This window comes from Fukomys damarensis, unplaced genomic scaffold (genome assembly GCF_012274545.1).
Source record: "Fukomys damarensis isolate Sample0158 unplaced genomic scaffold, DMR_v1.0_HiC HiC_scaffold_24, whole genome shotgun sequence".
Classification (NCBI taxonomy): domain Eukaryota; kingdom Metazoa; phylum Chordata; class Mammalia; order Rodentia; family Bathyergidae; genus Fukomys; species Fukomys damarensis.
In genome coordinates this window covers 30,801,993-30,827,204 of record NW_022900936.1, presented here as the reverse complement: position 1 = coordinate 30,827,204, position 25,212 = coordinate 30,801,993, and positions in this window count along the sequence as shown.

The window sequence follows — 25,212 nt, the reverse complement described above, 5'->3', positions numbered from 1 at the left end:
ACTCCCCCTTCAGTTTGGGAAAGAATATAATGACAATCAATAACCCAGATATCAATGTTCATTCCATCTTAAATGTTATTTTTCCCTGATGGAAGAGGGAATCTGGAGCAAAATATTTCTGAGGTTATTTGTGTCTTATGACCTTCTTGTTTCTAACATTCCCTGTTGAAAATACATGCAGGATATATTTTAAAAAAGAGTTTTATCTATCCTGCCAAATTCTCATATTTCTCTAACCTGGAAGTATGTTTACAGTAGCATTAATTAAAACTCATATCAACTGTGTATCACCTATAGCTGCAGGATATAACATTATAAGTCATATTTCTTAGTTTCAAAGGTATACTTGCAAATTCCAACATAATCTATTTTATGATATTTTCATGTATAACACATTGCTATTGGTCATTGTTCATTATATGGTTATAAATTAATGAAGAAATTATTTCTTCATGTCCCATAAGTTTTATTTAATAGCATTAATCATTTCTTCTGATCAAGGATATAGACTCAGAGAGGTGTCTATCCAAAGACTTCAATAAGACAACTGCTACCCAGAGACTGGTATTTCATTCAAAGTACAAACTGGATAGGACTGTCTTGGTTTATTCCATTGAGAATGTGTCATCCTGCAATTATTTAAAAATATGTGAGGACATTTACATTAATAGCAATGTTTTTCCCCTTCATTTAAAGTATCAGTCTTTATGATTTTATTCATCCCACATATGGTAAAGTAATAATATTAAATGATTTGTTGAAACCTTCACAAAAAATCTTATATGACATTTCAGAGATAAGTTCTATATATCATTTGGAGAAAAAATCAATCAAGTACTCCTAACAATGACAGGGTGAGAGGAATGGAAGGAAATCAAATAACATACTCATTCATTCCTTTCTTTTCTTACTCCTTTTCCACTCCATTAAAGCTGACCCCCACCTTGGCATTTGCTTTATAAAGCTTTTGATATAAATCTAAATGGACTATAGATTAAATCATTTTAAGACTATTTGTAATACAAGAAAGGAGTGCATTTGTCCCAAAAAATGTTTCTTATTGATTAAATATACACAGAGACATTTTGGGGGTATAATATCTTATGATCCAGTATAATCCACAGAGTGTGATTCCTTCTTCATGTTCTGTTGCCCCTAGCTATTTTGCCATGGGAATACATAAAAAGAAATAAAGTTTGACTATATTCTGAAATTTCTCTTCATTTATGAGCCACAGCTCCAGAGACTCAACTGTCTCATAATGTAATAATATTTCTTCTCACAGAATTCATATATACACACTCTTCCCAGTTGTTCTCATCTAGTGTTTCACTTATTTATGCTTAAGTCAAATAAACATTGAATAAGGAAGACAAGATTTGTAGGGAGGCTTTATATGTGGCTGAACAGTTGCTGTTATGGGTTGACTTTATTTCCTAGTAATTTCATATCGTGAAGTCCTCATGTTTAGTACCTCAGAATGTGAAGGTTGAAAATAAAGAAGCTTTGAAGAAGTAACTAATTTAAAATAAGGTCATTAGTGTGAAAATTAATGCAATCAGATTGGTGTGCTTACAAGAAGGGGCAATTTAGAAACAGACATGTATAGAAAGATCATATGAAGATAGGGGAAAAGATGATCATCTACACCACAAGAAAAAAGATATCAGAATAAATCAACTGGCCGTCACCTTGACTTCTGACTCCTGGACTTGAACATTGCGAGATGACATTTCCCAGTCTTTGATACTTTGATGTGGCATCTGAAGAAAACAATGACTTCCCATACAAATGCATATGTCCATGTCCTAAGGAAACTGTGAATGCTAACTTGTGTAGAAAAGGTTTTTGAGCTTCTACCTAAATTAAGGGCAAAATGGGATCAACTTGGAATATCCATGTGGGCACTAAATACAACAAATATCTTTAGAAAAGAAGGGAGAAAAAGAAGTTATAAGGATGATAACTGTGATTGGAGTTATATAGCCAAGACCCACTGATTGCTGCCTTGATTTGAAATTTCTGGCTAATAGAATTGTGAAAAAAAATTTCTAAATAATTTTTAAAGCCAGGTCTGTGGTACTATAGTATAGCAACACTCTGACAAAGAATCTTGAATTCTTCATCTGAAGAATACTTCTGGATTACACACTTAAACTCTATGACACTGAGTTGCTTTCTACTCCACTTGATCATGATCACTGAATTGTTATATTACCAAATGTGATTAATGAATTTGCATATGCCTTTAAATTTGGCCAGCAAATGATTCCTTTGCCAGATATAATTATGGAAATTTTATTTTCTATACTATTGTTTTAGTGAAATTATGACACTCTTCTGCCAAGGACCTTTGATTTTGTTAGGATGACAGATAAGTATTTTGTAAATTAAATTATACAGTAAGTGATTTTAAAAAGTAAACTATTTCTGGCCCTGCAAATGGTCCTTTCCTTAGTATTTCCAATTTTCTTAAAAACTTTGCTATATAAACTTCAGTATTACCTTATACTTTGACATTGTTTACCAGTGATCAAAAATAAAGTTATTTCAAATAGATCCTAAATTTACAGGATATTCTAGGAGGCACAAAGACATAGCATGAAAGAACTATGTGGAGACATTCCAATGAAAATGTTTGATCACTTTCCTTGGTGCTGTGCAGATAAACAGGAAGGAAATCGTACTCATAACTTAGTGCATGCTCTGTATCTGGACTGTTATATTTTGTATACGAAGCAAGATGACACAGCCAGATCGTTTTATGATAGCTCTAGGCAGAAGAGCTATAAGAATCTATTCCTTTTCAGGAAGGGGAAGTCAGACTTCAAGACTTTTAAGAGAGACAGACTCTGCAGATTTTTTTGTGGGGAGTTGAGACAGGGTCTCACTATGTAGTTGTGACTGATCTGGAACTCACTATGTAGCCCAGGATCCTCTTGAACTCACAGAGATCATCCTGTCTCAGCCTCCATTGTGCTGGGATTACAGGCATGTGCCACCATGCCCTGCTATCTGTTTGCAGTTTTAATGGGCCTGAAGTTCCTATGATCAGAGAAGTGAAGAGTAGTCAGCATCAGGACTGGAGTATTGCTTAATGGGTATGATTCAGGAAAGACTAAATTAGTCAAAGTTCATCTTATTAAAATAGAGAGACAAGCCACAGGCTTTCAAAGAATAATAAAGGTCACCAACTTTCCTGGATGCAGACTGCTCCAATTTAAAAAAAAATGAAAGCTAGAGAGAGAGGAAAGGAAAGGGTTAGCAGATTATATCAGCTTCAGAGTTCTAGAGAAAATTAAAGATTGTTTTTAAACAGCATAATGGAAATAATATAAGGAGCAGAAAATTAAAAAAAAAATTTCCTAAAGATGAAGAAATGAGTTGGAATGCTAGCTTTTCCACTCAGTATCTAGTTTTTCAATAAAGATATATTGATTTCATTGTTTTGAGCTTCATTTCTCTGATTAATAATACTTAATTTGATAGATTTATGTAAGGGTGATGGTCTAAATGTCGAGAATTCCCATGCATATATGATAAATTGTATCATTATTTTTTATTTTATGTCAGTCAAGGGTATGTTTAGAGAATAAGCCACTGTCACAGTCTGAAACTCATGAAGAAATCAACAAGTAGCCCTAACTTCCATCTTGCCACTTCAAGTGTTTAAGGAATAAAAGGATGATGGTGATAGAATGTTTCCAAACTCTCACTGTTCTTTCTATAATAACACCACTGACTTTATGAGATTTCATTGTATAAGGTAAAATACGCACAATTAGGAGAAATCTGGGCATGCAATACCTGTGATTAACTGGCTACCCATTGCAATCAGTGAAAAGGAAGGTCGTCATGAGTCCACGTGTCCGGGTTTCCTTTAACTGCCTGTGAAAAGGCCTTTTATATTATAGTTTAAATAAGCAGTGTCTCCAGAACCTAACAGCATTGAGGCAGGAGCATGCCATGGAGAGAATCTTAGAGTATAACTCATGGAGAAATGACTCACGGAAAAATGGAGAAATGCCAGATCTGAGAAGGAAAAGGTCAGGAAGTAATCCAGTTTACTCCTAAACTTACACTGGAATACCACCCAGGGGTAGGGCCACAGTGCCAGCACCATAAACTGTATGCATAGGGCAGGAAAGTTTGCTCCCACGCCCAATCCCCAGAGCTTATTAAATCCTAAGATTCTGATGTCTATCATGTACTAGGCCAATGTAGCTCTGCGTATTATCTGCAGGTTCATTTTAAACACAATTCGAGGACACGGTCTGCACAGAGCAACTGGGGGAAATAAATATATACAAAAGTGATGTAATATACAATCAAACCAACTTCACTTTAATCTTTCACTTTTATAGCTGATGAAATAGGAGTTAGAAAATGGGAAACAAAGAGCAGTATGCAATGTTCTATCAAATTTCGGGTGTATTGCATTAGCTGACTGTTGATTTTTATCCAAGTTATGCCACTGCAGTATTGAACTGATTAAAATAAACATAATTCTTTGTGTTACAGAATGTTACTGGGTATTGTGTCTTTAACTCCTCCAAAGGCATTGCTTATGACATTGTAAATATCTTGGAAATACCTCAAGAATTGACAATTGAAAATCCAAACATGTAAGAGAACAATCTTTCATAGCCTCAAAACATTAAGGCAATTTGAAATAATTTATGCTTAAATGTAAAATTTTACTGTTTTACTTTTGTTTTTTCATATTTAAAATGTAAATATTGAATGACATCATTCAGAATTTTTTAAATGCATATTTTTAAAGCAAATTTGCTGATAGGTGAACATGAAACTCCAGGTAATATTTTATTAATTTTCTTAGCTACAGTAATACTTACAAATAGTATCTGAGCACAACCGTCAGAATAAAGGAATAAAGAGAGTTTGAGGCTTATTAAATTCAGACATAGTTTCATATTAAAAGCAGCAGTCATAACATTAAATTACCATTTTTTGCTAAAATTAAAAGTATAAATGAGTAAATTTACTGCATGAAGTATTATAAATAATTTGACAAAGAAATAAATATTGAACTCTGCATATTTTAAATTGTAAGTTGTCTTGAAAACATATGTTTTTTAAATATATGAATGAATTTTGAAAACAAGTTTTTTGCATAACTTATTTTAAGAATACTGGTCAGCAGATCAAAAATTATAGAAAACAAGAGTGAAAAATGATCATGACATGAAGAAAAGACTTTTAGAATCTTTGTGAATAAAGCAATGAATATCTTAGCAAAATGTTAAGGAAAGAGGAAGGAAAAAGATTCTCAGTGGAAAGATAAAATGCATCTTTTCTGTTGAAAATAAATTAGGCAGAAATACCCTAAGTAGGGGTTGTGAAATCACAAGTGAAAATCTACACTTTTTCTGTCTTCTTATACCTAGGTTATCCCTTGGTCTCTGAAATTTTTACTACTGTTTTTGCACACATTGTTCTGGCCTCATGCAAATGATTTTCTGATTGACAGACTTAGCCATGGTTTGTAAAACACTGCACAGTATAGAGCATTAGGGGATTCAGCGAGCAGGTGTTAAACCTATTGCAGAGACTATTTCTTTTTTACAACCTCTAATCTTATGACTTTTGAATTTTTAAACAGATGTTTCAGACAGATTTTATCTACTTTCCATGTTTCCGTGGGGTTGTCTCTCACCTGTTTAATTGCTTCTTTGCCCAGGATAAGAGAACAAGAAGAACATGAAAGCACATTCTAACTTCCCCTGTGAGAAGGAAGTCGCCTCTTGATATTTCTACAATTTTATTTGTTTTTCTTTGAAAGATGGAAAGTTAATAATAGAGAGGAAATGAACTAGTGGATTTTAACACTCTTGAAGATGTGAGCAGTTACTTCCTGCCTTAATATTTCTTCAGGGTTTATATCTTTTTCTGACTATCACACCTTTCCTCCAAATGCATTTCCATTATGTAGTCTGATGACGAAAAAGTTTCAGTTTGATTCAAATCTGGAAAGAGACTAGAAATAAAAAGAATGGATATAAATATAAGAAGAGTGAAAGCCAGGTTTAAGAATTTATTAGAATTCTTATGAAAGGAGCAAAGGAATGGATTCTTGAGGACAAAGAGAATTGTATGTCATGTGTATGTGGGCTCTCAATTTTCTATTCCATAGATTTCATATTAATGACAGGAACACTGAGAAGGTAGGCTTGTGGGCTGGGGATTTAGCTCAGAGGTTCTGCTCCCTGCCTCACAAGTTCAAGGACCTGAGTCTGATCCCTGGTACCAAAGCAACAACAGTGACAACAACAGAAACAAAGAGAAGGTAGGCTTACAAGAACTTTGTATCTATATTAAAAAAAAAAAAAAATATATATATAGGACATGATATCAAAGAGATAAAATAATAATTCATATCATGCTTATGTTTTTATATAATTTAAGTAAATTAATATATAAACTACATAATTTAATGATAGTGGAACTTGTGCACATATATAAAATTTCTATATATTTTGCACATACACATATATGTCTATTATATAATGTGCCTTCTTGGGTGATTAATTTAAAACAAGAAATAGTCAAGTGCATTGAGCTTGCAGTCTGTGAGGATCCTTTGAACACAGAAGTGTAAGAATGCTGGATGCAGTACGTTACTAACCTAAACATATATATATGGTCTATCCATGCGAATACTGGTCTTACTTTTCTACTGCTTAGCCAAAGAGATGCTTATGCATAATTCCATTTAATTAGCCAGGTAATTAGTGCATTTCTTGAGACTTCTTTTCCCTAAAGCTTTGCTATTACCAATATATATAATAGCTTTGCTATTATAAGGCATTTCTTCATGGGAGCCACCATCGAATTGGAAAGAAGAAGAATGTGGAGAAAGAATTTAAGCTACTGAGCTGAAAACATTGGTATGCAAAGGAGTTCTTATATAAGTACTAGCTGAGAATTCTTAAGAAAAATAGACTCTAAGTTACCAATTGAAGGCAAAGGCTATGGAATTTAAATTATGTCAGAGACTTGTTCAATATTCATGTCGGCTCCTGATAAAATATTTTGCCTATGGACAATCTGCAATGCTAAATGCAAACTTTATTGGATTCCTGTTTTCCTGGAGTTATAGATGTGAGTTTGATTCTTCAATCAAGTATAGTGAAAGAAGTAGAATGTGAGGCAGAAGGAGCTGGATTATGCATCCAACCACAGTCGTCCAGATTTCCTGAATGAGCCGCATATTTGTGACTGCCCCAGAACAGTAATGAGCTTTCTGTCCAATTTTGTCCAATCCAGCTAGTATGCAAGCTGGAAGGTCATTGTTGAATCTGTCATCACCTTTCTCATGATTCTCTAATCTAATTAATATTCTGAAAAATCACCTGCTGCTTAATCTCCCTGTAGAAGAATCAGGTCTTTGAAATGAAACCCCGACTAATTTGTAGCAAATATGACTCCATCACTGCATAAAAACTGCCAAGAGTTAGGAATAAGATTGCATTTACCTCAGGGAAATCAGTCATCACAGTTCAGAGAGGACATACAAAGAGACTAATCACATGTATCATAGAAATGTGTCACAAAAGGAGCTTGCAAACTCACCAAACATGTTAGTATTCTGATTGGAGCACTGTGGATGTCTGGAGCCTACAAATATTTCTCCCAACCTCCCTGTGGGGCATTGTTGTCTTCAGCATTCACCCCTGGTAATGTCAGCAGGCACAGTATGTACACACTCTGTTATGCACAGCTCCTTGCTCTTTCTTCAGTAATTCTTTGCCAGTCTGTTCCCAACCAACTCTCACTACTAATCAAATACACTTCAGGGGAAAACTTAACATTTCTCCCTCCAGCCCCTCATTTTTTTTACCACAACAGTCCTTCAATCTATTGATCCTTATTTTTGTTAGTAATATTTCCAGGGCTTTTTGTTTGTTTATCTCCTACTTCTTAGACACACCGCTAGTATTCATCCCTGTCAGAAATCAGCTCTGCTGATCACTCCCTGAATGATTAAACATATTCAATTTATTTAGGAAAAATTGTTCTATCAAACAGGGAATGAATTATCATCGTGTCTTGAAAATGATTATTCATCTGTATTTGATTTCAAAGGTCTATTTTATTTATTGAAAATTAAGATGAATGTACTAGTAATCTTTACACTCTTTAGAGATCATCTGATTTTCTATCTTCCTAAAAAGAACATCTTTCTAAATATCTTCCTTTCTTTCTATGTGAAACTCAGTACTATCACATATGGTCTCTGAGCTACAGTTAATTTACCTCCAGTCTTCAGCATCTTGCCTTTTTTTCTTGTGCGATCTTCCACTAAATACCACCTTTTTCATTTATATTTTCAATCATTATACTTCTATTGTTTAAATATATGCAAATAAGTCAGAATTCAAGTTTTCTTTGAAGATAAAATGAAATAGAAACAAAAATAGAAAAAAATCATTGCTACTTCATTTTTATAATAGGAAGGTGTCATTTCTGAAGGATTTTTTTCACTGTGTATTGAAACAGTAGATGAAATAAAAGCATCAGAAGTGGAATAGGGACAGGGACAGAAGTATGTGGGCAGATGGTAAGAGGAAAAGAAAGAATTCTCCAGAATCCATGCAATAGGTCAGGCTACACAGAGGTACCAGTGATTAAGAATTATATATTTTGCTATTTATTTTTTTGAGATAATAACATTATAATTAAATATCATTATTTCCATGATTCAGTTGCAAAGATTTACATATATACATAATATATTTCCTCTTGGATATGCCACATATTTTAGACTGTATATGCTATTTTATATGTGAGATTTAAATACATTATATTTAATACATATGCAAGGATTCTCATGTAATAATTCATTAAAACTGGAATGGTATCTTAGAAATAGCCTAATTCATAATTAAAATAAATTACTATTTCTGATTAATAAATAAAACATTTGTACAGGAATTAAATGTTATAGATATTTAGATACTAAAGTGTCATAATTTGTGTTAGAATAGACATATGGATGATACAGACTTCCTTTCTATCATTCTTTGTTATACAGCAATTTGATTTTATAACATCACAGGACCATTTTCTGCATGATGATAGCTGTTTGCATTCCCATGCATCCATTATATGATTTAAAAGTAAATGCATGAAGTTCTAGTAGCAGAATTATGGCTGATATTTAACAAAGTTTAATGAGTCAAAAAAGTGTCATAGTTTAGGTTATGAAACTGGGACTATATTAAGCAGTTTTAATTGATAGAATGATTTGCATAGGCAAACATTAATTGTGCAAGTTTAAATTTATTCAGCCACTAAGGTCAGCTGGAATTACTGTTCTAGATATATGCTTTAAAAATAAAGTGATTATCTTTTCTCTGAATATCTCAAATTACATGAGTAAATTCACATTTTGTATCAACCCTCTGTAACAGCATGAAAATCAAGTTGATTATATTTCTCAGAATGTTTTGCATTTTAAGTATTACATAGAATTTTCTTGAGAAGAGCATTGGGAACAAGATAAAACAAATTAAGGTAAAGAATGATAACATGAGACAGAGCAAATACAAGCAATAGCTAGTATCATATACAGAATTTGCTCTTGATTGGGTATGGCTGGATGTACCAATGAAGAATATTTGTGTCATGCAAGAAAAGTGATATTTGTAAACAGCAATTTTCATGTAATATCCACAGAGCCCTGACTGTTGTATTAAATTATTTTGAGGTGGGAATAAAATGATTTCATATGTCATTATCGAGTAAGCTTGAGTCAATAGAGACTAGAAGGCAAAATTCAGCTTTAACTTCATTCAAGCAAATGAAGATTTTCCATATACACAACCGTTATAAACTAGAATAATGAGCATAGCACTAAAGATGGATTCTGAATGAAAATGTAATCAACTGGAAGATAAGTTGAGGATATAATTATGCTACTCATATAAACATGCTATGGTGCTCCCATGCAAACCAGGCACTGACAATATAGGGAATTCACTCAAAAGGGAATTTAGGGTTAAAATGCTATAACAATTGTAAAAGTCATTGTAAAGTGACTGATATTTTCCTACATTGTAAAAGAAAACAACTTTTGAAGTAGCATTGGAATTTATAATTGATATTGAACTTAATTCTTTGTTTCCTACTGACAATATGTAATCTGAGGGGCCAGGTTGTATTATTTATATTGTTGTATTAATAAAGCAGTGTTAATGAAATATAAACTCTCCATTTTCCCTCACAAAGAGCAACATTTGCTTTAAGTTTAGATGGGAAGATTGACTACATTAACATTTTAAATACACACAAAGAAGGAAATTTCTAGAGATAATAAAGCAGAAAAGTGTTTATCCATTACAAATTAAGAAAATCTCCATTCTTTATAAAGGATTAGGCAACATCTTTAATTCAGTTATCTATTAGAAAGAAGGTCTTTAGGTGGAAATTTATATTTAATCTCTAGATAGAAATACAATACAGTTTAGTTGAATACATTGAAAATAAAAATGTTTCTTTGAGTGTTAACACCACTATCCTCACACTTGATTATTTTGATCACCTTGCTGGTTGATTAGTACTATTGTTCTGGACATACAAGAACACTTAAATTTTTGACTTCTGTAATTATCACATGGAATTTCTATGCACACTTTTGTACTATTCCCATCACTTGCTTCATTTGAGAAATTTGGACTCAGTTATTTGTGAATATCTTATTATAATAATATTTATTGCATAAGGATTTATACTTCACAACCTGTCTTTAAAACAATCTTTCCCTAAGGGAAAAGAAAAAAATATGAGAAAACAAAAAAATGGAAAAAAAGTGTTTGTAAAAAGGAAAGGGAGGAGGAGCTAAAGGGAGGGTAGGGGTATGGGGAAAAAATAAGAACCAAGGCCTGTCATGTAAAGGTACAAGATCCCAATGATGAATGTAACTGTACTGTATACCTAAAAATTACCAATAAAATCAATGAGAAAAAAACCTAAAAAACATATGTAAAACAATCTTTCCTTAATTCATCAAAAAACTCAGAAAAATAGTATTTCAAATGTAATATTTATAAAGGACTTGAAGGTCCCAGAAGTATCAATGAGCACAGTTTCTCAGCTGTAAAACGTCATGACCCCAAAGTATCTGCCCCCTTTTGCTTTGTTTTCTTTCTTTTCTTCTTCTCTTCCCTTCCTTTTTCTTCCCTTTCCATCTTATCTTCTCTTCCCTTTTTAATAGAGTTTTCCTTCTCTAGAATGTAACTTAATTGACACAATGCCAATTGAATCTTACTCATTACTACTGTACTTAAAAAACAATCACACTTAAATCATAATGAGTTATCAATTCATGATTAAGAGACCGTTTCTTTACTGAAGAGCAAAATAATGGTTGAGGATCACTAAGAAAGGCCGTCACTACAAAAGAAAGCGTACGTTCATTTTTTGGAGGAAGGGTATGCTAATGGGAACAGCTACACGATAGGACTATAATTGAGGGAAATTGTCTATCCTGTGACAGACATATTGATCTCAAAAGAATTTCAGTATTGGTTAAGAGATGACTAGAATCAAGGATCATAAAGATTCATGTACAGCCACAAATAAAGTTATTTATATTTGATGCTTAGCTACAAATGTAGCACTGCCTGTGAGATTTAATCGGCATGAATTCACAAAGATTTAATTCTCTGACTACAAAAACACTTTTTTTTTTCATTTCCAACTTTTCCTTTTATTTTTAAAAATATTTTCTATTGGTACATTTTAGATATACAGCAGTTAAATCCATCATTGGGATCTTAAAATTTTACATGACATTTATTTTTTCATTCTTTTACCATGTTAGTGTTTGAGTTCACTCAGTTAACTTTACAAAAGTAATCTAATTTAAAACTATTTTGTTCCATTCATAGAAATAAATTAATCTAGAATTGCACAGAATTGTAGTTTCTAGACATTATGAGAAAATATAGTCTATTGAGAATGCTCCAGCTTTGTTTTTCACATTACTAATATACAAGGACTTAATAGTAATGCAAAGCAGCTAGCTTTTGTATAACATGTGAAGTAAATTATGAATTCTTATGCTTTCTTTTTGTAAAGCGGAAAATGTCCAAGTATTTCAGCAGAAAAATAAAATCATTCATGTTTTCAATCAAATCATGATGGAGTTAAGTAAAATTAAAATGGATATCCTTGGTAAACATATTAATTCAAATCTAGCTGTGCAATTAGAATGCTGAATTATTAGACAGAGATTAGATTAGATTTCTTGGGTGAGTAAATAGTCACTATATATCCCAAGACACATTCCAATTTTATCAACATTCTAAATGTTCTTTCTCTATCATTGTATTGTTCTGATTTATAGCATTTTCCTCACCCACACTTCCCATATTTTAACAAACTCTGCACCTATCACTTAGTTTATTGGAAGTGATGAACTAAACCCAAGTTTTTTTCTACTCAATTTTGGTCTAATTAACAACCTTTGCTTCAATATCTGAGAAGGAATTTGCTACCCAAATATTTTAAATATATGAATATTTTGGAATACAACTAAAATCTCTCTTCAGTTACTTCAAATTGGTTTAGAAGGTTTCAAAAAGTCTGTTCAGAATATTTAAACAAAAATCACATATTGTTTAATTTCAAATCCACTAAATAATACTATAAAATACTAACGCATATCCCAAAAGGTAGCAAATCTACAAATATAATAAAAAATGAATGCCCACAGTGGGGAAACTTAGGAAGGGAAAGAGTAAAGGATGGAAATGTGTTGAAGACATTATATAATTTTAATCTCAAAAAGATACTACTGATAACCTCAGAAAAGGAGCCTCAGTACATAATTATATCAATTTGAGATATCAATATCATTGTGAAATGCAGATCCTTAGTAAAAATATTAATTAAAATCTAGGCATGTGAATTTAGCTTTGTTTTGTCACAATAAAGCAATCAAATCAATTCAGTATTTTCTACATATAATAAAAATACTGATGTTCATTCAATTTAAAAGTAAGGAAACAAATGTATTTATCTTGTTTAGAATCAGAATTTTTAATCCTGGTGTATTGAAATGTATTAGTGGGAGAAAAAAACTTTCACAAATTGAATAGTTTATGATTGTGTATTAACTAATTCTCAACTGTTTTCTCATATTAATTGAATTAATTATCATTTGCATAAGAAATGAATGATCTTGAAATAAATGATATAAATAGGCTTGCACTTTGGAGGAAATTTAGAAAAAAATGTATTATTTTGAGGACCTTTGAAGAGAAAATAATCAAAGTTGTATATTGATAGGTCACAAAACACACAATATGTCAAATCCTCAGCAAATCTGGGCTTGATTTTCACAGTCCTGGTCCTCATAGATTTTCATTACTAGGATTAAGTGGTAGTATTAGATAGCACCAGTTTCTTTATAAGCACATTCCAATTTCAGTTATCACAGTATATTAACAGTAATTCCCTGAAGTACAAACTTTGATGCCAGCTATTCTGTCCAAAAATATTATATAAAGTCAGATGTACATCTTAATGATTAAACATCACTTCTCTCAGTATCTGCACATCTGTAATTGAGTTTATGCACACACACTAAAACTTGTAGGTGTTTGGTGCTTTTATTCTCTGTAAGAAATGCTTGTGATATTTCATAAAACTGAATAACAAAGACAGAAAATTGTCCAACAAATATAGAAGTGTAAAAGGGGTGAAAGGGCTAAATTGATATTACAATTTGAATATCATGATTATGCAATTGCAGAAGAAATACCTTTGCTCATTGAAACGTTCACACTGCTGCCATTTGAGTGATTCTAAATTTGGAGACAGAAAATTAACGCAGACAGATTTATTGGCATTAAATTGGGGAAAAAAGTAGTATGGAAATGATGAAGACATCAAAAAGGAGGTGATGCCCGAAAAATTAATTCCCATTATATGTACTTTGGAGACATCATACAACACTAAAATAAAAAATCAAATATTTGAAGCTGATCTAATATTCTGAAGAGTAATAACAGGTCAGGCATAGGAAAGATCCTAATTTAAATTGTGTGATAAAAAATAAGATAAACACTATTCAAACTACTATCGATAAGATTTTGAAAGATGCAAAACACCTTAGTTCTCAATATCCCTAATGCTTCCAATTACAGTACGATATTTACTATATTACTATTGTCAATTTCTCTATGTTTGATAATAATAAGAAAAGTTTGTGGTTCTAACATTTTAAAATATCATGAAATAATAATTTTTCTCTTTGGTTATTAAAATCACTTTGCTTTCAACTGGTTTGGTCTTCTTTACAGCTTTTTAATACTATGTAAAACAAGACTACCAATATTTAATATTGATTATTTAGCAGTGAAGTATTGACATGTGTCTTCCATTGCTCACAGTGAACATACATTAATTTTAGTAAAAATATAAAGCACATGTATTCGTACTCATGCACAGAAGTTATTTTTTTAAATAAATAAATTGGGAAAAACTGTCCTACTTGGCATAATATTGATGATGAAAATATTAAATTTGTCAGCCAGATAATTTTCACTAACATAAAGGAACAAATTATGTAACTTCAGTAGCAAGAACAATGCTAGTATTTTTAAACTAAAGACATATCCAGACAGAAGTTTCCACTATGTCAGAGATTCCAAAGAAACCATATCCAAATATACAGTGATCATATGGCATAAGATGTTTCAAATAAGAGATAAAATGTTTCAACATATGTAATAATTTTCACTTGGGATCAATTCCAATGAATGATGGAATTATGAAAAAAGAGAAATTATTACATTGTAAACTTTTATATCAGTAGAAGAATAATCTCTAAGATCGAAAAAGCAAACCTTAAAATATGCAAGGGCATGAACATTAACACCACTAACCACAGGACAAGTAAAACATGTTTTCTATAGATATCAGTAAGATATTAGTATGTATAAGATGTTTACATGCTAGAAAAATTGTTTAGAAGTATGCAAGTGTAAAGAAAATATAAGCACCCCAAATCAAACATTATTAATAACTGCATGATTGTTTCTTTGGTAAATCATATTTAAAATATTTGATGAAAAAGTAAAAAAGAGTCAACAAAAGGCCAATAACATGTCAATAATAAGTCAGTACATATCAGTGATAACCAGCAATGTCAATGGCCTCAACTCACCAATCAAGAGAAATAGACTGGCAAAATGGAATAAGAAGCAAAATCCAATAACATGTTGTATACAAGAAACACACCTAGGGCAAAAAGAAGCCCATAGACTGAAAGTGAAAAGATAGAAAACAATTCTCCATGTGACAGGAGCCCAGGAAAAAACAGGGGTAGCAATCTTATTTGCAGACAAAGTAAATTTCAAACCAAAACTGAATCTAGTATTATTGATGTAGGACAGTACTGTATCATACCTCTACGAATGTAAAATATCTAGTACCTGCTTTATGATACATAGTAGGGACCGTGCTTTATCAGAGCTACATTTAATGATATTACTCTAGAATGTTCTCTTTCCAGATGATGATTAAGAGGCTAACAGAAAAAATGGTGCCAGGTACCACAACAGCAACAGAACTTTGCTGTTTTCTGGATATTATTATTTTCTTTGGCTTTTTTTTTAATGGAATGTGCTGAATGTCTATAATTTTGTTCAGATGACTGCAGAACCTGGAAAAGCTGTTGCTGCTATCGATGCATAACATACTATTATTAGTCTCTCTCTCTCTCTCTCTCCCTATATATATATATATACATATATACACACACACACATATATATATATAAATTGAATTTTGGGAAACTTTAATGGTGCTGCCAACTTTGGAAAAAGTCATCCCAATTTACTGTGTTGACTTGTCATTGTACAGAAATGGACAACCATATTGGCCTAGAAATGTTAATTTATTTTTATTTTTTTTCCATGTGTACAGGGGTAACACATCATATTAAATGTGTAAGGTCATATCTACGTGGGTTTGATTACAGAAGCCAATAAAGTATTCTCTAAATAATGAAAAAAAGAATAAGATAAAACTATAAGAGCGAGAAGCAATTTAAATATGTTCAGGGACCATTTTCATCTCCAGAATTAAGGATTATTTTGATGTTACATCATTGCCTTTTCTCTTTTACTTTCCTTTTTAGTTTTATTTTAGGATTCCCTATTTTTAATATTCATACAGAGATTTCTTTAACTGAAATACTGAATAGTTTCTTTGGTGTGAAAAACTATAATAGTACACAGGATCCTAATGAGATAATTAATAATGTGAAATAGGAAGTAAAGGGCTAAAGGTGTAAGGAAAGTGGGAATGGTAGGGAAAAGGTAATAAGGGAGAGGAAAAAAATATGAGAAACTGAAAAAATGGAAATAAAGTGTTTGTAAATGGGGAGGGGAGGAGGGGATGAAGGGAGGGCAGGGACAAGGGGAAAAATGAGAATCAAGACCTATTATGTAAAGGTACAGAATCCCAGTGATGAATGTAATTGTATTTGTATATCTAGATTCTACCAATAAACTCAATTTTTTATTGAAAAAAAAGAAAAAGAAAAAAAAATATTTGCAAACTTATTTTTCAACTATTAAAGGTTGTTAACACCTATACATTAGATGTTTACAGTGGGCATATATAAAACACATCTACGAAATCACTAATAACACTAGAGTTATGCAAAGAATATGTGCGAACCAACACATCCCCTTAGCCTAACCAAATTAGAGATTCGCTGGATCTTAGTTAAAATCAAAGGTAAAATGCACTTTATAGGGACTGTTTTGGATATGAGCTGAGGAAATGAAAGACATCATCATTTCTTTCTACCTTCATTTTGCGTTTCTATTTTCAACATTAATTTAAGTTGCTTTGCATTTTAGAATTCATTTAGATTTCAAGCAATGTATCATAGGATATGTAGGTTGAACAACAGAGAATTCTAATGTGGGTCAAATATATTAACCGCAGTCTTAGTATTATTGAGATATACTGGAGTGCGTATTGCTTTGTCAGGGGGCAATTTAGAAGGTTACTAGACACTGAACCCACCTAACTGACTGCAATCATTTTTCATATCTGAGTGATGACAAAGAGCTATTTGTGATTATACATGTCCCAAAACATCTCAGAGCTCATATAATTATGAGACCAGAGGTTGTTTCATAATTTATGATGCATTAAATTCATTATTTTCTGATAATATAAATGAAAGAAACAAATCCCTAAATGCAGTCTGTTAATGGAATCAAAATTATATTGCCTAGTGGCTACACTGGCCTCTTATTTTAAAATCTATATTCATATTTGTTGCTAAGTTCTTAAGGGATGTAAAGGCTAAAATCTTTTCTTTTTCTCTATTTTTATATAAAGTGATATATGAGGTGCCCTAATGATAGTTTCTTTGAGATATTATTCAATAGAACACTTCCAATACATTATTCATTGTGGTTTTTGAGATATTGGTAAGAGAATAAGAGGAAAAAAAGGAAGTAGCCGGGTGTGGTCATGCACACCTGTAATCCCAGCACTCAGGAGGCTGAGGCAGGAGGATCCCTGTGAGTTTGAGACCAGCCTGGGCTACACAGTGAGTTACAGAGCAGTCTGAACTACATAGTGGGACCCTGTCTCAAACACCCCCCCAATAAAAAATGAGGAAAAAAGGAAATTACAGTTTAGATGCATAATTAAAAAATAAGAAGGCATAAATAAGTAAATCAGAAATTTAAGAGTTTGATTTCTTGTATTTGAGATTAAACATTCCCTATGCAACACAATGAATAAGTGCAGATATTCAGCCTTAACCAACCATATATCTTGGCCTGGCACTTTCCATCCTCTGTGCTTTGATATGAACAATGGTGATGAAAATGGTATCTGTATCAAAGGGAAAATATAATTTTATGAGAACAGAGCACACAAAGCAAATGCAAGAATTTAAAAGTATTGCCATACACAAAGTATCATGTGTATAAATGTGAAAGATTAATATAAAAAGTCTTCCAGAGAATAAAAACAGGCAATGACTTCATACCAGGTAGAAATGTGAATAGACATGAGGATTTCAGCAGAGCTATCCAGGTTGGGAGAGCACCAAGATTATACATTATGTGTTCTTCATTTAAATAATGATATAATATTAAAATAACAAAGTAATTGTACCACAAATTATTTTTAAATATTTAATAAAATTCACACATAATATAAAATGTAGAGAAATAAAATATGATCTTGTTGCCAGCCTACAACTCCTGGAAAAATTATAACAGAGTTATATTTGGGCCTTGACAATTATACTTTTCTGCTGTACTTATACGTTTCTGATCTCACTTGCCACTGAATACTTTGTTATGCCTATTTGTCTTTGACTTGTCCTTTTTCCCATACACAAGTTAAATAAAACCATAAACAGTTTTAGATGGATGATACATTTTCACTGTGTTGATTGAAAAAACTCAACATGTCATGGAGTAATACTAAATGAATACTTCTTTTATCATCTTCCTAGCTGATTAATTTTTTTTTTAAAAAAACCTAATGATTCAAATGTCATCTTGCACCAGAGGGAGCATTTTTCTTGAGAACAGATCACAGAACAAAGAGAAATCTTAAGTAATTGCTATTAAAACTATACACTTGAAAATATTGTGCAAGCATAAAAGCATATGACACACCCTGCAAGATATTACCTCTGAAAATTATCTCTTGTTATTAGGAAATATGATATCTGTGAAGACAAGAGACACAAGATTATATCTTATATTTATCTCTGTCTCCAAAAAAAAGTCATAACTTTATCACAATTCATAGAAATTTATATGATCGCTGAAACTTTTGGTATGTGAAACCAAGAGTATACCAAACACTGAGTATTAAAAATGCTGAGGGGCCGGGGATTTAGCTCAGTGGTTCTGCTGCCTGCCTCGCAAGTGCAAGGTCCTGAGTTCGATCTCCGGTACCAAAACAAACAAACAAAAAAGGAATAGGGAAGGGAGGAGGGGGTGAAGGGAGGGCAGGGACAAGGGGAAAAAATGAGAACTAAGACCTGTCATGTAAAGGTACAAGATCCCAATGATGAATGTAACTGTACTGTATACCTAAAATGTACCAATAAACTCAATTAAAAATGATGAAAAGTGTTAGATACAGCAAAACACCCGTACTCTACAGCATAGTTTGAGAATGTGAGGAGCATAGTCATGAAAGAAGCAGCCGCAAAGGAAGATATATCCGTCTAGGTCATGTGAGCAAGGCACTGCCTCCCACCGTTTAGCTGCAAGTCAGCTACAGCACCCCAGTGATGCAACCCTGTTTCAAATCTCCCATCTATAAGCACACGAGGCATTTGGAGAACATCTAGAGATGGGACATATCAAAAGAAAAGCTAGACACTTCCTGCATTCGATGGCATAGCATAGACATATCCATTCCAAAAAGAAGAAACATGAGATAAAAAGGAACCAAAGTGATAAAAAAACCCAGCAGGGCAAACATTAACCGGGCTCTGTGCAGCTATTTCAGAATAAATCTCACTAGAGGCAGCAAGCAGTATTTGTACTACAGTCTGAACATTCAGCTGACCTGAAAAATCTCATGACATGAGGAAAATCTAGACACTATTTCTGTTATAAAACACATGATCTGGAGTCCAACTGTCAATGGGATCCTTGTTTCCCCTGAAATCTGGAACTTGTCTTTCACATCTGCATGTCTATTAGCATTTTGGTCTTTGAGACTTTGAATCTCCCATCAAGTTTAATTTATAACATTCTAGGACTTCTCTACCTGACATATCAAAACCTTTCTAAACTCTTCCGTAAAAGCCAGTACTAAAAGCTTCCCAACCACATAATTAGGTAGTGAATGCAACAACCCCACTTCTCCGGTACTGGTATCAGTCTGAGTCCACTTTCCTAAACCCTGAGACAAAATATCAGGACTGAAAGAGAGGCTTACCTTGCCTTATGTTTCAGAAGTTTCAGTCCTTGCGTGGTCAGCAGTATGATGGAAAGATCTAAGTTCAGGAAAGCAGAGAAAGAGTAGAGGAGGCTGAAAGGGAGATTCACCCTTCCAGCTCACAAACTCAGGGACCTGTCTCCTGGCCCAGATCCAACCTCCTAAAATCAAGTCAGTGATAGTACCACCATGGTTCCAAACTCCTTGACGATGAGTGCATGAGGCTCTTTAGGGATGTCTTGATACAAACCATGGCATTTTGCAAGGATTTATCAATTCTCTGTGGTGGGTGTCGTAGTTTTTTTTAAAGCCAGGCATACTTATGCCTACCTATAATTCTAGCAGCCTGGGAATCTGTGGTAGGATGATCATGATTTGAAATACAACAAATTAAACTGTGGTAGGAAGATCACGATTTGAAACTTCAAAAACATAGTGTCACACTGTCTCAAAATTTAAAAAAAAAGGAAATTAAAGAAAGGGCTCAGGGTACAGTATAATATGAAAGTCCTAGATTCTATCCGCAGTAATAAAAATATTTTAAATCCCTTTGGCAATAATAAGACATCAAAATAAAAATGAAGATCAAAGAAAAGTATTTGCTATATATTTCATAAGGGATGAAGATCAATTATTTAAGCTGTTTCTAAAGTTTGAAAAGAAAAACCCTGGTAATAACTGGGCAAAGACTACAATCAAAAATTTCACGGTAAATAGAAATACAAAAGGCTTTCAATATATAAGAAGATATTCAACCCTACTCATAAAAGAATGCAACATAATACTAAACAGATCATGTCCAAACACTTAAGATTGTTAAAATGTAGTGGGCAATGATATACTCTATCTCCAAAGCTCTGGGGAAATAAGCACTCTCATAAATGGCTGATGAACACATGAAATTATAAAACACTTAGAAACTGTGGCACAAGAAATGTCTGCCCATTAGACATTATGGAATTCATATTTACTGGGCAATACACATCATGAAAGCAAAATTAAAATGTAAACCTCAAAGAGCTCAAAGAAGAACATAAAAAGAGCAACAGATGTAATTTACAGCATTACAAATTTCTAAATTTTTGGAGAAGGCCTAATTTTACCAAGTTCCATTTTGTTAGAAAAAGATATCTTAAATATATAAACATGCCTCACCCTGAAATTTCTGGCATATGAACAGTTAATTGATGTTTTGCTGAGATTTCTTGCAGGGAAGTTTAAGCACAAAGATTGGTTCATAGATTTCACACAAATCAAAACTAGGGAGAATAAGTAAAAAGTACTACTACATTCAAAATTAGATTCTGATTATACAAGTTTTCTGCTTTAGAGCCTAGAGGTTTTTGTGTTTCCTAAATGTTGTGGGTGTGGAGATGAGGTTTTTTAAATGATTTTGTATCTGATTAAGTTATTAGAAACCTTAACTTGAGACTCACTGGATATTTGGGGTTCGGATGTTGCAGTTAATGAGGACTCTGAGGTATAATTTCTCTTCTTATGAGTGCGATCTCCCCTGAAGAAATTGAGGAATCATACACTTCCTATGCAGCATGAACTCCTCTGGTTCAGATGAACCAGTGAGGGTAAGTCGCACAGTTTGATTTAATTAGTAGATAACCGACAAGGGTCAATTATTTTGGAAAATTTACCTAATTGCACTTGAATTTGTGATAACATTTGATATTTTGAATTCAATTCTCTGTAAAACCTTGATGGTAAGGAAAGCATTTATAGTGAATGAATAAACACCAACTCATTTGATCTTGTGTGTAAAGACTTTAACTGCATTAAATTAAGGCAGTTTTGATTTTATGAGAGCAAAACTGCATTGATATGTATGTAGTTGGAAAACCTCATTCCTGTTTGATGATCAACTAAATGTTTCCCAGTGAAAATGACTGAGTAATGAAATGACGATCTCTTCTTATTTCTGATTTTTCTTTCTAGATGAGGGAGCAAATAGTTTAAGGTATCAGTTCCCTCTCTCCCCTTTCTGTGCAGAGTATTTTCAGTGACTGCTCAGCACGAAAGAAACTGAGCATGCTACATTTAGCTGCTCCATCATTCCCACTGGGAATAGATAAGGGTGGGTTTGAATTTAAAATCCTTCTACCTCAGCCTTCTAGAGTCCTGGGATTATAGGCAGGCACCACCACACCTGGCTACAGCTTTTAAAATTTTTTGCTATTTTTTATTTTCATTTTACCTCTGTTACATGTTAAATCACTCCATATAGGGTTATTGTTATTGTATATCATCTATATTATAGAAACTGTCATTTCATGTGTGAATATGTATTGCATTTTTACATCTCCAAGTTAAAATTCTTTAATCTTGTTTTAAGCTTTAAGCTTGTTTTAAGAATAGGGCACTATCTTTTAAATATTAACTGGAGTTCAAGGAAACAAGACCATGCCAGTGTAAATCTTTTCCTTGAAAATCAATGAGCAGAAATTTATTCAAATGTACAATTTACTCATTTCTTAATTTCCAATGAATTAAAATATTACTTGAATATGTGCTCAAAATATTTTAGTCACAGAGTTAAAATAGTGAACCAAAGAGAGAAGATTTCTTTAATTGTGGCACTTATATTTATATTGAGGAAATCCAGTCAATAAACAATATTAGATAAAAAGATAAATATGTTTAAATTTTGATTAGCACAAATTTGAGGGAAAGATAGGTGGGCATTATGGGTCAGATGTAAAATATTCTAAAAAAGGCTGACATATTGAGGTGGGACTCTGGGCAGGTGACTGGGTCAGGATAACTCTAACTTTGTCCATGGATTAATCTATAGACTGATTCCTAATGTGATCATGTTACTGAGAGGGAGGGAAACTTAGCAGTGGTCATTAGGAGGAAACCTTGAGTTTTTATCTTGTTCTGGAACATTTTTCTCTAGCTTTTTCTCTCTTCTTTTGCTTTCTGTCCTTCACAAGAAGGAGAAATTTTCTTCTGCCATTCCCTTCTTCTGTGATGTTTCTGACTCATTGCAGATCTAAAACCCTTGGAGCCAGCTGACTATAGAAAGAAACTCCCAAAGCCAACAATCAAAAAAAAAAAAAAAGCCTTTCCTCTTATGTTGATCTTGTTACAGTGATGGAAAACAGAATAAATGATAGGATTCACACTGACATTACAACAAATGCATACGTAGCGCACTAATCAAATCCAGACTCTCCTTTCTTCACCCTTCCACTTTTCTCAGTCTCTAGAAATCATTATTCTACCTGCAGGTTAACATTTTTAGCTTCCATATGGGAGACAGAATAAGCAATACTCATATTTTTCTATGTCTGGTTTATTTCACTCCTTTATTTGAATGGTGACTTGAAATAGCAGACGTCCTTGTTTATTTTGAAACTCATGATTTGGGGGGATTTTTTTGCACTAATGGATGAGGGCTATATAGTGATCAACTTATGTGATGGATGTTTAAAATAAAATACTCATTACAGTAAAAGGCACATTGTCCTGAGTGTTTCCCAGAAATCACTTTCACGAGTTTCTTTATTACGTATGAGTAGCACTACAGTGAATGCTGCTGAGCAGTGCCATCCAGTGAAAAGTCAGGGTCATTAAAAACATTATGGTACATGTTGTATTAGATATTTTTAAGGTTATTTCTATGGAATTTTGTTTTATTTATTTTTATATAAGCAGGAAAAGTTTTTAAAAATATTTTTATTATTAATATTATCATGCATTCCATTACAATTTTTAAAATTAAAAAATATTTCGTGTCTTTATCTACCTTATTCACCAGATATTGCACTGTGTAACTTCTGGCTATTCCCCAAAGTAAAAAAGTTCATAAAATTAAATGTTTTGAATTGTTTCTGGACATCAAGGCAGCCATGAAAAAAATAACAAAAGATTCTCAAGAAAAATGACTTCCAGAATTGATTGAGAACGGTACAAAAGCAACCAGATAAGTATATTTGAATGAGAGGGAGTGTTTTGAGGGAGATTAATAGCAATATGTCTTTCCCTGTAATTCAAAAAAAAATTAAACATTTACTGTGCTGTTTTTCTACTGAGGGCCAAGAAGATAGGGGAGCAAATATCTGCTGTTTTTCTGTTTTTCATTCAAGTGGACACATTTATCTTTACATTACACGTCTACCTCAGTAATCCCACTCTTGTACAGTGTATTTCTGTTTCCCCACCATGAGCATTTCAAATATTATGTCATTTTTTCATCATCTCCCAACAGAAGTCTACTAATACAGTCAATGTTCAGTGAAAATCATCAGGTTAAGAATCAGCATTGGCCTTTGAGTTTTTTTTGTACTACTTCCAGTTCTTTTTCCTTTGGGGATATTGCATATAGTCCCAACCCACTCACAATATTTTAAAAGATGTTTAAAATTCCTTTAGCTATTATTTTGCTCCATAAATTTAAAATTCTTAATATTTATTAAAAAACAGGCAAGCAACACATGCACACTGACACACACACAAATCAGGCTACTGAAAATGGAAACTCAAGGCAAACTTAGAGGAAGAGAGATCTCTTCACTGGTGTCATGGCATTTGAAGAGATAATTAAATAACTAAATACTTGTAAAGCACTTAGAAAAATGTGTCGCACATAGGAAGGGCAATGTAGTTATTTATTATGTTTTATTACAAATGTAAACATAACATGACACTAAAGACAACTTATCCTGGTAAATAACAAACACTCCAATGAATTAACATAAATTTTAAGTAAATTAAAATTATTAAATTCATGTGATATGAATAAATTTTTTAAATGATTCTCTTTTGTGGTACTAACTGAAAATATAGCATTTTGGACAGTGCAAATCAGCACCAGATAGAAATGAGAAGAGAAATTGGGCTGGGGATTTAGCTCAGTGGTTCGACCATACAAGGTCCCAAGTTTGATTCCCGGTACCAAAAAAACCCCAACAACAACAACCACCACCACCACCACCACCAAACCGAACCAAAATCAAACAAACCAAAAAAGGAATGAGAAAGAAATTAAAAAATTAAATTCTGCCTGATAAGAGGAGGCCTCAGCTGCAAAGCTAAAAGCTTTTGTGAGGGAGATAGGAGAGAAGCAACACGTTCTGAGTGTTAGAGTGTTGAACAAGACATTGTGCAGCTGTGATAAAATATTTCATATAACATGAAAGCTGTAGCTCTCAAATATGACTATTAATAATAATATTGCTAGATAAGAAAAGTGAAATAAGAGTCATTAAATACCCAATTTAAACC